This window comes from Hyla sarda, chromosome 2, assembly GCF_029499605.1.
Source record: "Hyla sarda isolate aHylSar1 chromosome 2, aHylSar1.hap1, whole genome shotgun sequence".
Lineage (NCBI taxonomy): Eukaryota > Metazoa > Chordata > Amphibia > Anura > Hylidae > Hyla > Hyla sarda.
The window spans coordinates 82,992,890-83,010,773 of record NC_079190.1 but is presented as its reverse complement, the minus strand read 5'-3'; the positions used below and the strand labels follow the sequence as shown (position 1 = coordinate 83,010,773).

General features: G+C 42.9%; 1 long non-coding RNA gene across 2 annotated transcripts; it reads left to right on the top strand.

Annotated features, from left to right (window-relative positions):
• Positions 1-1,740: 1,740 nt before the first annotated feature.
• On the top strand, positions 1,741-6,608 carry LOC130358700 (uncharacterized). Of its 2 annotated transcripts, none has more exons than XR_008889622.1 (5): positions 1,741-1,755; positions 2,710-2,937; positions 3,052-3,078; positions 3,329-3,351; positions 6,290-6,608. It is a non-coding gene; the product is annotated as an uncharacterized LOC130358700 (long non-coding RNA). The 2 variants fall into 2 exon arrangements; XR_008889623.1 differs by lacking the exon at positions 1,741-1,755 and adding an exon at positions 2,123-2,137.
• The last annotated feature ends 11,276 nt before the right edge of the window (positions 6,609-17,884 follow it).

The following is a 17,884-nucleotide window of genomic DNA, read 5'->3' as shown; positions in this document are numbered from 1 at the left end:
TAGCAGGAAGGTCAGGAAACACGGGTAGGGAAAACAGGCATTGGGAACACTTTCTCTTAGGCAATAAGCACTGAAGATCTGGCAGGGGTGTGTGGGAGGTGCAACAACTTATAATGTGCTGTCAGGTAAGTTTACTAATTATGGGAGTTCTGGCCCTTTAAATTTCAAAGCTCTGGTGCGCGCACGCCCTAAGGGACGGGGACGCGCGTGCCGGGAGTGACGGGCATGGATTTGCATGCGGGCGCGCCCCGCAATGCGAATCCCGGCCCCGCCGGTGGTCAGGGACACTGCGTTCCCTGATGGTGCTTGCGGCCGGAGCGCAGTGTGTAACAGTGCCTATTTGAGTTCTCAATATACTATTAGACTTGTCTGTGCCCTTATACAGCAGTTAGGTCCCTCTGTGCCCCCATATAGCAGTTAGGCCCCTCTGTGCCCTTATATAGTAATCTGACCCCCTTACAGTGCCCCCATATAGTTTTAGGCCCCTCAAAGTGTCCCCATACATGATAAGGCCCCCTAACAGTGCCTTCATATAGTAGTAGGTTTACTTTCAGTGCCCTTATACAGTATTATGACCCCCACAGTGCACCCATATAGTATTAGGCTCCATCACTATGCCCCATATAGTCTTAGGCCATCACAGTTCTCCCCATATAGTATTAGGCTCCATCACTATGCCCCCTATAGTCTTAGGCCATCACAGTTCTCCCCATATAGTATTAGGCCCCAGTACTTCCCCATATAGTATTAAGTCTCTCACAGTGCCCCATTTAGTATTGGGCCCCCATACCACAGGCTCCATAAAATAAAAAAAACACCACTCACCGCAGCTTTCTGTGTCATTTACCTTAGAGATATTCGTAAATAACCATACACCACAGACTTGGTGTTAAAAGAGCCTAAAGTCATTTTCACTTGCAGTATTTTGGTCAGCAATTTGCAACAGTATTAGACTGTGTTGCTCCACTTCTAATTTTGAGTAAAGCTGTATTCACATGGAATTTCATCAGTCTATTAAATGAATATGTTGGCAACCTGTCAAAAAGGGTTTGCTGGCAAAATCTGCGGTGTACTGGCAGCAGGTTCATTGGGGGAGATTTATCAAGTTGTCTTACACTACAGAAATTCAGCAAGGAATTTCCACAATGGTCCAGAATTGGTGCTTAATGTCTGCAGAAGATTTCTAATGTACATTGTGCAGAGGAAAACTTACCCAGTTGCCCATAGCAACCAATCAGCTTGCTTCTTTCATTTTCAGGAAGACTTGTGAAAAATGAAAGAAGTGATCTGATTGGTTGCTATGGGCAACTGGTCAACTTTTCCTCTACACAGGTTTTCATAAATCTTCCCCATTGAGATCAATGCAAGGCTGCCCCAAGCGTGAAATTTCCGGGGGTCAAGTCCTAGGAAAAAAAAGGGCAGGAACTCACCCAAGATTTCCACTCAAGAGCTGGTCCTGCAGAACTCCTGCTAATGGGAACAGTGTTCCTACTGTGAAAAAAGTGCAGGAACTCAATGGGATATTTATCAATACCTGTGCAGAGTAAAGGTTGCCCAGTTGCCCATAGCAACCAATCAGATTGCTTCTTTCATTTTTCAAATGACTTGTTAAAAATGAAAGAAAAAATCTGATTGGTTGCTATGGGCAACTGCACCACTCTTCCTCCACACTGGTTTTGATGAATACCCCCTCAGTTCCTGCGCGTTAATGCAGGACTTGAGCCCTGGAAATTTCTATAGTATCTAGACCTTATGGTAAAAAATGTTGTTTCCCATAACAGCCAATCACAGTTAAGATTTAATTTCTCATATTGCTCTGGTAAAATAAAAGCTGAGCTGTGATAGGTTGCTATGGGAAACAAATAGAATCTTGCATCGACTTTAATAGACTTAACAGAGTCAACCAAGTTCATCCCTTTTCAGCACCTAACAATGTGAACATACCCTAAAAGGGTATTTACTCACTACGGAATCCCTGCGCTGAATTCACATCTTCTCGGAGAGTCCGCTGCACTAATATAGCATTGATGTGAAAGGGTCTCCCACTGACCTATTCACACTGCAGAATTTCAGCAACGGAAAATTCAGCAGCAGAAATTTGCACGCTGAAAGAATGAACATGTTTACGGCGCAAATGGTGACGGCACAAATCCACGTGGTCCTAGCGCTAAAGAATTTCAGACTCAGAATCTTTGGCCCAAAATATAATCAAGCAGGGATTCGGCAGTGTGAACCTACTCTAAGGCTCCTTTCACACTGCCGTTATGATATGGCAGTGTGACGCGCGCCAGGGGAGCCGGGGAGAATAGCGGGAGAAAAAATACTGCTTGCGCCGTCTTTTTCTCCAGCTATTCCATATTAGTAAATGGGAGCCATAGGGACCCGTTGCTGCACGTTGTGCCATGTCACGAGAACGACCATTAAGGGTCTATTCACACGTACAGTATTCTGCACAGATTTGATGTGCAGGATTTTCTGCTGCAGATTTCAATGTAAACTGAACACCGCTTGAAATCCTGCGCATCAAATCTGCGCAGAATACTGTACATGTGAATAGACCCTAAATGCACACAAAAAAAAAAATGGGGCACAACAGCAGTGTGAAAGGGGTTAACTCTGTCAGTGAACAGGTGGCTAAATCCTGCTTCCCTCTTAATCCTAATGATTTTGTTAACCTTTATGAATTTCATAACAGTTTGCCCTTCTTAGCTCAGGTGATCTATGAAAAGTAATTCTGCAAGAATAAGACAATAAGTGACAGAAAACAACCTCCATAAAGACAGCCATTAAACGCCTACGCCACATTAAGAAACTACATTTCCCAACAGCCTTCGCGAACTTTTCCCACCTAAACCGGAAGTGACGCGAACTCGGCCTCTTTAAATACGGCGGGTCGGCGTAGTGACGTCCTCTTGTCATTGGTGCCATCTTAGGAAGGTAGGTGCTGGAGCTTCGGTCCCGGTTACGGCCTGCTCGCTAATCTGCTGCCATCCTCTCTTGTACGGTGCCATCCGCTCGGTTTTTTAATCTCAATCCGTTCTCTGTTCACAGGCTCTTCTTCTCAAGATGAGAGCCAAGGTAAGACTCGATGCGTTGTGTGTGAATGCGGCTCCGGCCATGTCCGCCATTGTTATGGTGGCGTGCGGTGCTGGTTACTGCGTCTAGTGCGTAGTTATGAGGTGTGGGTGATCAGTACCGCACTGTGTGATCAGGTCCCCAGTATACGGCTGGAGCCGGTGGTGTTCTCTATACATGTTCCTGGTGCTTTGTCTCCATGACTTCTGATGCCTTATTACGATTCTAATTTTATCTTTATTTTTATTTTCAGTGGAGGAAGAAGCGAATGCGCAGGTATGTAGATCTGTTCTTAAAATGTCCTGAGCCTGGTGCATGCTGGGTCTGTGGCCCTGTAATTGCAACTACATGTGACACTATACAGCTCTTGCAAAACTACAACTCCCAGCATGCCCAGACAGCCTTTGGCTGTCTGGGCATGCTGGGAGTTGTAGTTTTGCAATAACTGGAGGCATGCTTGTTGCAAGTCACTGGTGTAGGTCCCTCCCTGGGTGGCCTTCTGGCTTTACTGTTGCACTACCTATCACTACTCCAGATAATGGAGGCCATGCATGCCTTTTCTGCATATAAACATTTTTAATGTTAGAAGGGTGTTTCCCTATGGGCAATTAGGTCACACTCAGTGTCTGCTGCATATTTTCTGCAGTTGATTTTCCTACCCATAGAAGTTCATGGTTGGCTAAATCAACTGCAGCAGATACAGTACATGTGAATACACCCTTAGGGGTAAGGGGGCACATGCTGTACTTTGCTGCTGATAAGAAAACATGGTGTCAAGGGCTGTGGCACATTTTTTATTGAGGAAAGTGCTCTCTAGCACCCAAAGTGCAAACAGGTCACCCTAAAAAAATGCACAAAGGATGCAGTCTATTGCTAAGCCTTCAACAGGAGAGGCCCCCAACAAGCCTACCCTTAAACTCCGGGCCTAAAGGTGGCAGAAGGCACCTCAGGGTCACCACTCAAGGCACAAATGGACCTCATCTGGTTCTGTGGTACCTCTTCTTCTCCATGCAGCCATCCATTCCACCAGCGGACTGCCTGATAAGAACAGATACTACACTTGGGTCTTAGCCAATAGGCCAAGGCTGTGGCACATGAAGGGCCTTCTCTGGCATGGTTGGGTAGATGTGAACAGCTGAAGCTGCGGTTGTATTGTTGGTGTGAAGTCTGCATGGTGTAGCACCACTCACTATGCTGTTTCCACTACTCTCGGCACTGCTTGAGGTGCCACTGTTTCCCTTTATCCTGCATTTATGCAATCTATCCACCTGAGCTGTCTAGCTGCTTGATGTGGGATCGACATGTTAGGCTGGGGTCACATCATGTTTTTGCCATACTGTTTTCAATCCGTTTTCTAAAACCCAGATGGAACAGTATGGAAAAAAGTAAACCGTATGCGTTTTAAAAGTGCATACAGTTCTGTCAGTTTTTATACAAGAAAAACCATGTTTTTGAAAATTGTCCATTTTTAATGGGAGGGGTCTTGGGTGGGGACTTTAGGATTCAAATGCACATGTGCAAAGTAAAAATGTAGAACTGTATACATGTGCGTTACCCATTGACGTCCATGGTAAAAAAATGTATGCGGTTGCAATACGGTTTTGACTCCGGTTTAAAAACCGTACTGCAACCACATACATTTTTTTAACATGGATGTCAATGGGAAACGAACATGTATACGGTTCCATACGGGAAAAAGTGTGTGTTTTTACTTTGCAAATGCGCATTTGAATCCTAAAGTCCCCACCTAAAACCCCCTCCCATTAAAAATGGACAAAATTTTCAAAAACAGCTTTTGTTTTCTATAAAGACTGACAGAACTGTATGCACTTTTAAAAACAGTATACTGTTTTAAAAACGCATACGGTTCCATTTTTTTTTTTTGCCATACGGTTTTCTTTAGAAAAACGGATTGAAAACAGTATGGCAAAAACGTAGTGTGAACCCAGCCTTAGTCTTATGATGTATCCTGTAGATCTACTATTGGGGTGTGTTCACATGAGCAGCTTCTGTAAGAATTTTGCTGACTCAAATAGGAGCTGTTGCAGATTTATAATTTTTTTTTTTTTTTTAAACATGCAGTAGGTTATGCCCGCAAATTTACCCAGAGTTCAGTGATATATTAAGAGATTCTATCTGAACCCCTACTGAGTTATGGAGGTGCATGCAGTAAATGGGTCTGGCCCCAAGAAGCTATTTAAATCTACTATGTATCAGGGGTTTCTCCTTGTAAAGTGGTAACTAGAGATGAGCCAAGTTACAGTGATTCGATTTGTCATGAACCTCGCGGCTTAGCGTTTGCTGACTCTATCCTGCGTACATTTCAGCTTTCAGGTGCTTCGGTGGCTGGAAAAGGTGGATACAGTCCTAGGAGAGAGTCTCCAGCCCACCGGAGCACCGGAAAGCTGAACTCATTTATGCAGGATACGTGATCAACTGCCAAGAAGAGAAGTTTGATGAATTGTATCACTAACTTTGCTCATCTCTAAATGTGACCCTTAGCTTGGATAGACAATTACTTGGGTATCCAGATGTCAAAGCTATGCAGTCTTCCCAACCAGTCTGCCTCCAGCTGTTGCAAAACTACAACTCCCAGCATGGATGGACAGCAAAAGATGATCTAATTTTTTTATTAGGCTTTGTATGGGCATGACTAGCCCTCCTCTTTAATGTGACAGGTGTTCAAGATATTCAGGCACTAAGCATTACTAAGTATCACTAGGATAAACTGCAGGGTTCCTCCAGCTGTTGCAAAACTACAACTGGCTGTCCGGGCATTCTGGGAGTTGTAGTTCAGCAACAGCTGGAGGCACCCTGGTTGGGGAACACTGATATGCTGTCACATACTGATGGGACTTCATGATTAACCTAAATTGTAATCCCTGGGTCCAGGAGGGCAGTCCAATCAGTATGTCCTAGTGATATTACTCGGTAATGGCAATGCTGCTTAATACCTGAATATCTTGAACAGCTGTCACTCCATTAAACAGTGCTGGTCATGCCTATACAAGGTCTTTATTAAAAGAAATCAGACGGATCTCTGCACTTGCCTACCTAAGGGCAATGTGGGTGCTATTCAGAGATCTGTAAACTACACCCTGCTATTGGTGGTCTCTGGGGCTATCTGGTTCATGGAATGTTGTTTACAAGTTTTTTTTTAGACATGGCTATATAGAGGACTTCACATTTAATTACTTTTTCTTTTTTTCTTTAGACTGAAGCGTAAAAGGAGAAAGATGAGGCAGAGGTCTAAGTAAACGTCTCCTCCATTGCTGTTCACAAGGCCTGCAAGCTAAACAGCACTCCAGATAAAGATGACCCTACAGCCTGTGATCTTCGACATTCCTTCCATCTTGGGCCAACTGGCTGTCAGCGCGGATGTGACCACCTTTCTGGAATCGTCAATACTGTAGAAGCTGAACAGCCCGTGATATCTTGGACTGATGAGAATGCCCCCTGCTCTCAGGAGTTGGACTTTTTAGTTTATGGTCTTGTGCAGCAAGTGTAATAAACAGGTTTTTGGTTAAACCAAGTGATAGCTGTTTGGTATTTTTATACAGGTTGAGTTCAGCCCTCTTACAATTACAGGACCTGAAGGGTCTTTGTGCATGTTCAGTATCCTGCACATAGTTGATGTGCAGGATTTGAAGCTGTTCAGTCACTTAGTTTACATTTAAACTGCAGCTTCAACTCCTGCACAGATTTAAAGGGGTATTCCGGGCAAAAACATCTTATCGCCTATCAAAAGGATAGGGGATACGATGTCTGGTCACAGGGGGCCTGCCCCTAGGACCCCTGCAATCTCCCTGCAGCAGCCCACATTCTATGCGTAGCTGTGTCTGCCGTTTTGGAAACCGCCAGGCTTCTGAGATGGGGACATCACACCATGCCCCCTCCATTAATTTCTATGGGAGGGGATGTAATGGCCACAAAACCCCTCCCATAGACATGGAGAGGGAGTGACGTCACATCCCCGTCTCGGAAGCCCGGCTGTTTCCAAAACTGCAGACGCAGCTACGCATAGAATGCGGGCTGCTGCTGCACGGGCCCCTGCGGCAGGCCCACTGATCAGACATCTTATCCCTAGCCTTTCAATAGGCGATAAGATGTTTGACTGGAATACCCCTTTAAATCTGCAGACTGTAAATGTGAATAAACCTTAAGTGTAAATCTATGGTAAAACTTGCCATCTAAAGGTCTCACGTGTTCTATTGTCATGATCAGGTATAGTATGATGGCTTGTATTGCTGCTTGTTGGCATTTATTTCCTGGCATATGGGGCTCTGTTCAGGGTCATAACTTTCCTTTGTTAGATCAGGATTTGCCTCTAAGACAGAGTAGCAATGGAGAGACTGCCTCTGCAGTAAATGCTGCCTTACATCTGGGCAATAGTGTAACTGCACAACTGAGCTAATGCTGTGTTCACATGTTAAGGTTTCAATCTGCTGTTGGTTACAAAGCTGGAAATGGATTGGAACTGAAGTCTGTCCACTGATCTGTTTCTGGTTTTGTTAACTTCAATTAAAAACCTGAATGTGTGAACACTAAAAAGCCATGATCAGAACAAGCACTCATTGTGTGGCCAATCACAGCTTTTCATGTGACACTGAATTGTAAGCTGCTAACTCCCAATAACTGAACGATCAAGTAACTTGATCTGGTACTAAAGCTGGGGTCACACCATTTTTGCAATACAGTTCAGGTTTTTGATAAAAGAATTCCTCAACCTCACAACTGTTAAAACGTACAAACTCTAATCCATGTACGGTTTGACAAATTCAGACGGATCCCTCCAAGGAACAGCACAGGATAGAGCTGGCGCACACAACTCCAAAGGTAAAAACTGTTTGATTTACCCGGCATGCAACGCATTTCGCTGGATAACCAGCTTCATCAGGCATGTTGGGAATAAGGAACACTACAGATATTTATACAGAAACATTAACCCATACATTGCCAATGTGAAAGACTATACAGGAAAAACATAAAAAACACAAATACTACAATTATAATAAAATAGTGGATCATGCTAACTGGCGTTCTCAAAGTGAGAAAATCCAGTAGGATTCTATTAATTAACCTTTGAAAACTGTTTTTTGTAGCGGATGATATGACCGCTAACTTCTAATTTTAAGCAATTGAAGTTGCCTGCATGGATCTGACAAATGTGTCGCAACACTATGCAGCATGAACCGCTTTCCTACATTGGACTGGTGGTTATTGGTCTGAACGGTGCGGCCCACATACTGTAAACCACAAATGCAAGATAGAAGGTATATCGCATAATTTCTTTCGCAGCAATGCATTCCTTTGATTAGAGAGAAAATTATCGATCATAATGCAACATTTACATCTGGTTTTTCCACATGAGATTGTACCGTTGGTCTATTCTGCAGAATTAAATATATTGGACAGGTTGTCCCTCAGACCAACGGTACCATCATGTGGAAAAACCAGATGTAAATGTTGCATTATGATTGATAATTTAATCTCTTATCACCCTTCTCAAAGGAATGCATAGCTGCGAAAGAAATTATGCGATATACCTTCTACCTTGCATTTGTGGTTTACAGTATGTGGGCCGCACCGTTCAGACAGTGCGGTCCCGCCTGAATAAACACCGGTCCAATGTAGGAAAGCGGTTCATGCTGCATAGTGTTTCTCAACACATTTGTCAGATCCATGCAGGTAACTTCGATTGCTTAAGTTATTGAGGTCATATCATCTGCTACAAAGTTTTCAAAGGTTAGTTAATAGAGAATCCTACTGGATTTTCTCACTTTGTTCCCTTTTTCCTGACTGATTAAATGAAATGATTGAGAACGCCAGTTAGCATGATCCGCTATCCATTATTTTCTCATTCATTTTATTATAATTGTAGTATGTGTTTATATGTTTTTCCTGTATATTGTCTTTCACATTGGCAATGTATGGGTTAATGTTTCTGTATAAATATCTGTAGTGTTCCTTATTCCCAACATGCGTGATGAAGCTGGTTATCCAGCAAAATGCGCTGCATGCTGGGTAAATTGAACAGTTTTTACCTTTTTGGAGTTGTGTGCGCCAGCTCTATCCTGTGCTGTTCCTTGGAGGAATCCACCTGAGTGCTTCACTTGTGTTGCCAGGAGCGGCTGCTGAGCTTCGCCCATTAAGGGTTTATTCCACACTTACACCATAGTTTTACTTGGTTGCAGTACAACTCTACTTGGTGAGCATATTTCTTTTGAATTTCACACCATATGCAGTGATCCCTCAACTTACAATGGCCTCAACATACAATAGTTTCAACATACAATGGTCTTTTCTGTACCATTGTAAGTTGAAACCAGACTCAACATACAATGTACGGACAGTCCAGATCTGTGAAACCTGTCAATGGCGGGAAGAACTGACCAATCAGGATGGAAATTTTACTGGTAAAACCCCTGTATTACTGAAGTGCATGCACTGACTGGTGTCTGGTAGTGCCCCCTACAGTACAGAGAGGTATTACATATTCTGTACTCTTTACCTGCACCAGGATTACCTGCTCCTTTGGACACCAGGTGAGGGCGACTCTTAGAACATTGTGTATACTGGACCCTGAAGAAGCTCCTGTCCTCTACATAGACCAGTGTTTTCCAAGCAGGGTGCCCCCAGCTGTTGCAAAACTACAACTCCCAGCATGCCCGGACAGCCAAAGGCTGTCTGGGCATGCTGGGAGTTGTAGTTTTGCAACAGCTGGAGGCTTCCTGCTTGGAAAACACTGACATATAAAAGTAAGAAAGATCTGCTGGGAGCTGTAATCACTGTCTATGTAAGGATTTGCTTTATCTATTAGTTATCTATGTATTTTTGTTTAATCCTCACTTTTTCCTATTTTTGGATGGCATTTTGGAGCTTTAGAACCAATTACCAGGTTTCCATAGAGTTCTGGTTTCAACATACAATGATCATCCCAGAACCAATTAATATTGTCACTTGAGGGAGCACTGTATGTTACGTTGTCACACTAGGAGTGCTTTTCCTTTTTGTTCTTAGTTGCGGTTTGAAAAATGTCCAGTTGCAGCTATTTTGGGGGAAAAATGAAACATTATGAAAATTTCACTTGTTTGAAATTCCAAAGGAAAAAACTGCAGTCAAAAACCATATAGTGAAAACCGGATGGAACCGTATGGTCATATGATTGCTGCAGACTCCCATGTTAGTGTTTCAATACAGATTATCACCCAGACCAAAAACCGTGGTAGGCTATGGTTTTGGCTAGGGGGGGGGGGGGACTGACAAAACCGTAAAAGATGCAAAAAGTACCCAACCAGATGCATCTTTTGACATACGGTTTTCAATGAAGTCAAGGCATACGGTTCCGTACAGTTTTCTAATTTAAAATGTAAACAGGAACTGTATTGCAAAAATGTGGTGTGAACCCAGCCTTGGTAGAGCCTCGCTGGTATCAGGCAGTTATCTGCTTCATTAAAGGACCACAGCAGAATGTATAATGGATCCAAAGGTCATTATTTGGATATTAAGTGTAGAGGCTTATGTGCTGGGAACTTTCCCGGCATATGCTTAGATATAGATTTACCCATCACTCCCCCAGTATTGACTCTTTGAAAGATGTAAAAGGTCTTCCATTTGCTACCAAAGGTACTGAATTCGTGAAATATTAGGTCAGTCCAGACAGTGGGGAACTTATCATTAAAGCAACACTATTTGACTTCATACAACCTCCTAAAGCTGGAAACCTGATCTGCAGCACTAGTGGCCACGGCTGGCACATGCCCCTTTAAGCATTAAGTCCAGGTGCCATTACCAGTATCACTAGTCCAGTATAAGCCTGGCATTGATAAATAACAAGTACTATCTGCAGCATTAGAACATCTCGGTTGTTGGATTGATTCAACAGGTAATTGCTTCCATAAGTGTTTCCCAACCAGAGTGCCTCCAGCTGTTACAAAAACTAACTTTCAGCATGCCTGGATAGCCTTCAGCTGCCTGGGCATGCTGGGAGTTGTAGTTTTGCAACAGCTGGCGGCACCCTGGTTGGGAAACAATTTCTATGAATCTTTCCTTTCTACTTTGGTTTCTCACTGACAATGAAGTGGATATAAAGTACCATGTGACAGGTCTCTCCTAGGCCAGTGTTTCCCAAGAGAGTAAAGACCCCAACAGGTCATGTGTTCTGGATTTCCTTAGTATTTCACTGGTGAGATAGTTGTGGAGATGTCTGACGTGCGGACTAGATCACCTGTGAAAGACTAAGGTAATCCTGAAAACATGACCTGTTAGGGGGACTTGAGGACCGCACTTGATCTAGAGAAAGGTGAATGGAGTAATATAAAAATATATAGTTAATTAGACCACACGGTCAATGGCGTACATTTAAAAAATTCCAAAGTCCAAAATAGCATATTTTTGGTCACTTTTTTTTTTAGACCATTTAAAAAAATGAATGAAAAGCAATCGGTCTGATCAAAACAAAATAGTACTGATTAAAACCTTCAGATCACGGCACAAAAATTGAGCCCTCATACATCCCCATATGCAGAAAAAGTTATAGTGGTCAGAAGAGGACACTTTTAACCTCTTAAGGACCCAGGGCGTATGGATACGCCCTCACACCCTGGGCCTTAAGGACCCAGGGCGTACTAGTACGCCCTGGCGTTTTCCGGTCTCTGCCGCGCTCCGGGCAGAGATCGGAACCGGATGCCTGCTGAAATCCTTGCGGTCTGCGGCGATACCGGGCTGATCGGGTCTCTGGGACCCGACCGCCCGGTAATTTCGCATGATCCCGGCTGCCACCTCCTCCTATACCCTGCGATCTGTCGGTTAGTTAACCGACCAATCGCAGGGGGGGGGGGCGGTTACTTCCTCCCGTCCTGCCCGGCCCCTGAAAGTCGTAAAGCGACATGCATTGCTGTATTGGGACCCTGTATACTACAACTCCCAGCATGCCCAGACAGCCCTTGGCATTTGGGCATGCAGGGAGTTGCAGTTTTGCAATTTCTGGAGGTCCACAGTTTTTGGACCACTGTGCCCTTCCAGATGTTGCAAAACCACACATCCTCAGCACGCCCTTACTGTCCAGACATGCTGGGAGTTGTAGTTCTGTAATATCTGGCCCTTCAGATGTTGCAGAACTACAACTCCCAGCATGCCTGGACAGTTTTGGCATACTGGGAGTTGTAGTTTTGCAACATCTGGAATGGCACAGTTTGGGAACCCCTGTATTAGTGGTCTGCAAACTGTAGTCCTCCAGCTGTTGCAAAACTACAACTCCAAGCATGCTGGGAGTTGTAGTTCGGCAACATCTGGCTCTAAAGATGTTGCCGAATTACTACTCCCAGCATGTTTGAGAATGCTGAGAGTTGTGGTTTTGCAACAACTGGTGGCACACTGGTTGGGAAACATTGTCTGTTTCCTAACTCACTGTTTCCCAACCCGTGTTCCTCCAGCTGTTGCAAAACTATAACTACCAGCATGCACTGATAGACTGTGCATGCTGGGAGTTGTAGTTTTGCAACAGCTGGAGGTCCCCCCCTGTGAATGTACAGGGTACTTTCACATGGGCAGGGGGCTTACAGTGAGTATCAGGCTGCAAGTTTGCGATGCAGCAAATTTTGCGCGGCAGCTCAAATTCGCTGTAACCCCCCGCCCATGTGACTGTACCCTAAAAACACTACACTACACTAACACAAAATAAAATAAAAAGTAAAAGACACTACATATACACATACCCCTACACAGCCCCCCTCCCCTCCCCAATAAAAATGAAAAACGTCTGGTACGCCACTGTTTCCAAAATGGAGCCTCCAGCTGTTGCAAAACAACAACTCCCAGTATTTCTGGACAGCCGTTGACTGTCCAAGCATGCTGGGAGTTTTGCAACAGCTGGAGGCACCCTGTTTGGGAATCACTGGCGTAGAATACCCCTATGTCCACCCCTATGCAAATCCCTAATTTAGGCCTCAAATGCGCATGGCGCTCTAACTTTGGAGCCCTGTCGTATTTCAAGGCAACAGTTTAGGGTCACATATGGGGTATCGCCGTACTCGGGAGAAATTGCCTAACAAATTTTGGGGGGCTTTTTCTCCTTTCACCCCTTATGAAAATGTGAAGTTGGGGTCTACACCAGCATGTTAGTGTAAAAAAATAAATTTTTTACACTAACATGCTGGTGTTGCCCTATACTTTTCATTTTGACAAGAGGTAAAAGGGAAAAAAGCCCCCAAAATTTGTAATGCAATTTCTCCCGACTACGGAGATACCCCATATGTGGGCGCAAAGTGCTCTGGGGGCGCACAACAAGGCCCAGAAGGGAGAGTGCGCCATGTACATTTGAGGTGATTTGCACAGGGTGGCTGATTGTTACAGCGGTTTTGACAAACGCAAAAAAAACTAAACCCCACATGTGACCCCATTTCGGAAACTACACCTCTCACGGAATGTAATGAGGCATGTCCCATATAGGAAGAATTTCTATATAGGAGAATTTACCCCCCACTGGTGTCTGACAGATCTTTGGAACAGTGGGCTGTGCAAATTAAAAATGTTGTACAGACCACTGTTCCAAAGATCTGACAGACACCAGTGGGGGTAAATGCTCACTGTACCCCTTGTTACGTTCCTCAAGGGGTCTAGTTTCCAAAATGGTATGCCATGTGGGGGTTATTTTGCTGTCCTGGCACCATATGTGCTTCCTAAATGCGAAGTGCCCCCCGAGCAAAATTTGCTCTCAAAAAGCCAAATATGACTCCTTCTCTTCTGAGCATTGTAGTTCACTCGTAGTGCACTTCAGGTCAACTTATGGGGTACCTCCATACTCAGACGAGATTGGGGTTCAAATTTTGGGGGGTATTTTTTGCTATTAACCCTTGCAAAAATGTGAAATTTGGGGGGAAACACCCATCTTAATGATTTTTTTTTTTTTTTTTTTTTTTTACGTATGCAAAAGTCGGGAAACCCGTGTGGGGTATTAAGGCTCACTTTATTCCTTATTACATTCCTCAAGGGGTCTAGTTTACAAAATGGTATGCCATGTGGGCATTTTTTGCTGTCCTGGCACCATAGGGGCTTCCTATATGGGACATGCCCCCGAGCAAAATTTGCTCTCAAAAAGCCAAATATGACTCCTTCTCTTCTGAGCATTGTAGTTCGCTCGTAGCGCACTTCAGGTCAACTTATGGGGTACCTCCATACTCAGAAGAGATGGGGTTACAAATTTTGGGGGGTATTTTCTGCTATTAACCCTTGCAAAAATTTGAAATTTGGGGGGAATCACACATTTTAGTGAAATTTTATTTAATTTTTTTACATATGCAAAAGTTGTGAAACACATGTGGGGTATTAAGGCTCACTTTATTCCTTGTTACGTTCCTCAAGGGGTCTTGTTTCCAAAATGGTATGGCATGTGTTTTTTTTTTTTGCTGTTATGGCACCATAGGGGCTTCCTAAATGCAACATGCCCCCCAAAAACCATTTCAGAAAAACGTACTCTCCAAAATCCCCTTGTCACTCCTTCGGTTCTGAGCCCTCTACTGCGCCCACCGAACACTTTACATAGACATATGAGGTATGTCCTAACTCGAGAGAAATTGGGCTACAAATATAAGTATACATTTTCTCCTTTTACCCCTAGTAAAAATTCAAAAATTGGGTCTACAAGAACATGCGAGTGTAAAAAATGAAGATTGTGAATTTTCTCCTTCACTTTCCTGCTATTCCTGTGAAACACCTAAAGGGTTAAAAGGCTGACCGAATATCATTTTGTATACTTTGGGGGGTGAAGTTTTTATAATGGGGTCATTTGTGGGGTATTTCTAAGATAAAGACCCTTCAAATCCCCTTCAAACCTGAACTGGTCCCTGAAAAATAGTGAGTTTGGAAATTTTGTGAAAAATTGGAAAATTGCTGCTGAACTTTGAAGCCCTCTGGTGTCTTCCAAAAGTAAAAACTTGTCAATTTTATGATGCAAACATAAAGTAGACATATTGTATATGTGAAAAAAAATTTAAAATATTTTGAATATCCATTTTCCTTACAAACAGAGAGCTTCAAAGTTAGAAAAATGCTAAATTTTCAAATTTTTCATAAAATTTTCAAATTTTTCACCAAGAAAGGATGCAAGTTACAATTTTTTTCCCCACTATGTTAAAGTAGAATATGTCATGAAAAAACAATCTCGGAATCAGATTGATAACTAAAAGCATTCCAGAGTTATTAATGTTTAAAGTGACAGTGGTCAGATGTTCAAAAAATGGCCGGGTCCTTAAGAGGTTAAACATTTTCCTGAATTTAGTTATGATTTTTTTTCCCCAGAAGTAGGGAATAGGGTATCATTTTAACCGTATGGACCTACAGAATGTGTAATTTTTACCGAAAATGCACTGCGTAGAAATGGAAGCCCCTAAAAGTTAAATTGCGTTTTTCTTCAATTTTGTCACACAATTATTTTTTTTTCCATTTCGCTGTGGATTTTTGGGTAAAATGACTAGTCACTGCAAAGTAGATTTTTAGGTGGAAAATTGAAAGGGTTATGATTGCAAAAACTGAAACTCTGAGTCCTTAAGGATAGGGGAAAAGTGTTTGAACTTGTGGGTTCTGGCTGCTGGAACTCCCCACATTGCTGCGGTGTGTGTCGGCTAATGCATTGAAGGCCCGCCCCTCCCCATACAGCCCTATGAGGGAAACATGAATGCTGCATCCCCCTGCCATAGCGATACAGAGCTGTCTTCCCATGCAGGAGATCGTGGGGGTCCCAGCGTTCATATCCCCCTCGCAATCAGACACTTGTCCCCTAGCCTGTGGAATCAGCAACTCTGGCCGTTGGTATTTTTATTTTTTTACATTTACGCTATTGACCATGCAGTTTTATCAACGTTCTATTTTAATAATTCAAACATTTATGCACGCGGCATTACCAAATGTTTATTTTTGTTAACTTTATTTGAGAAGGGGGTGATTGAAACTTATTTAGGGGGCGGGGCTTTTTTTTTTTTTTTACATTTATTGACTTTTTATTCTTTACAAATGTTTACAATATTTTTTGTCCCCATAGGGCAGTGTTATAGTGTGCCTCCAATTGTTGTAGCTTTGTAAAAAAAAATAGCAGTTTTGGATTTGACTCCTTAAACAGCACATGATGTATGTCATGCAGTGTTTGTATATGGAGCAGACCCTGCTACACACTTCCTTATGGGTGTAGATGCTGTAGATGATGACATCAGAGATGAGTCCATTCCCCAGATGTTTCAGTCAATGCTGACCATTACATGTTGGTGTTTAGATTACTTCCAGTGCTTCATCACCGTCCCCTCTGTGTACAAAATTGCATGGTACCAATTGGTTGTCTTTGCAGCCTGGCACCTTCTGACGTTGTCTACAGTGATTGTGTCTCAGGCTGGGTTCACGGAGCTTTATTGCTGTATACCATAGATATGTATCGACATCCATTCATTTAAATGGCCTGAATGTATTCAGTTGGTGACAACATTTCAGACACTTGTACACATTAAGTTGGACTCAATATTGGGGTAGTCCACACTATAGAGTACAGTAAAATAAATGTGTACCTGCAAGAAGTGGCCTTAATGTAGACAGTAACTGCCAATATGTGGGCCCTAAGTGTCTGGTTGATGTGCGCTGCAGTCTGTCACCATCCCTCTTTGGACAGTGCTTGCCGTACAGTAATACAGTGTGAACTCAATCTTACAACATAGTGGCCCAGATTTACTAAGAGTGAAGTGTAGTTTTCTTTGGGTTTTTTTTTCCCCTACACTTTGCTTTTCTACAACTGCTCTGAGCTTTTGGGTTCTCTAGAGCTCAAATCCATCACATTTTATGTGGGAATATTAGTAAAGATGTTGGGAATTTTGACAGGAACAAAGACTGATCATGCAGGTTTTTTTTTCAGTCAAAAAAGGTAAAGAAATTTATATAATTTAACATTGAAGTCAATAGGAAACGGATGAGCCTTAAATGTAATTTGTTTTTGATCCAAAATTACTTCTGAGCATGCTTAGAAGAGGTGTAAGCAACCAGGAAGAAGCCAGACAAAAATAAAAACTGACCATAAGGGATACACACGGATTAAAAACTGACGCAAAAGGATGGCACTTACAGTGGGGATCAAAAGTTTGGGCACCCCAGGTAAAAATTAGTATTAATGTGCATAAAGAAGCCAAGGAAAGATGGAAAAATCTCCAAAAGGCATCAAAGTACAGATTAGACATTCTTATAGTATGTCAACAAAAGTTAGATTTTATTTCCATCATTTACACTTTCAAAATAACAGAAAACAAAAAAAATGGCATCTGCAAAAGTTTGGGCACCCTGCAGAATTTATAGCATGCACTGTCCCCTTTGCAAAGCTAAGACCTGCCAGTGTCATGGATTGTTCTCAATCATCATCTAGGAAGACCAGGTGATGTCAATATCAAAGGTTTTAAATGCCCAGACTCATCTGACCTTGCCCCAACAATCAGCACCATGGGTTCTTCTAAGCAGTTGTCTAGAAATCTGAAACTCAAAATAGTTGACGCTCACAAAGCTGGAGAAGGCTATAAGAAGATAGCAAAATGTTCTCAGATGTCAATATCCTCTGTTCGGAATGTAATTAAGAAATGGCAGTCATCAGGAACAGTGAAAGTTAAAGCAAGATCTGGAAGACCAAGAAAAATATCAGACAGAACAGCTCGCAGGATTGTGAGAAAAACTATTCAAAACCCACGTTTGAGTGCACAATCCCTCTAGAAAGATCTGGCAGACAGTGGAGTTGTGGTACACTATTCCACTATAAAGAGATACTTGTACAAATATGGTCTTCATGGAA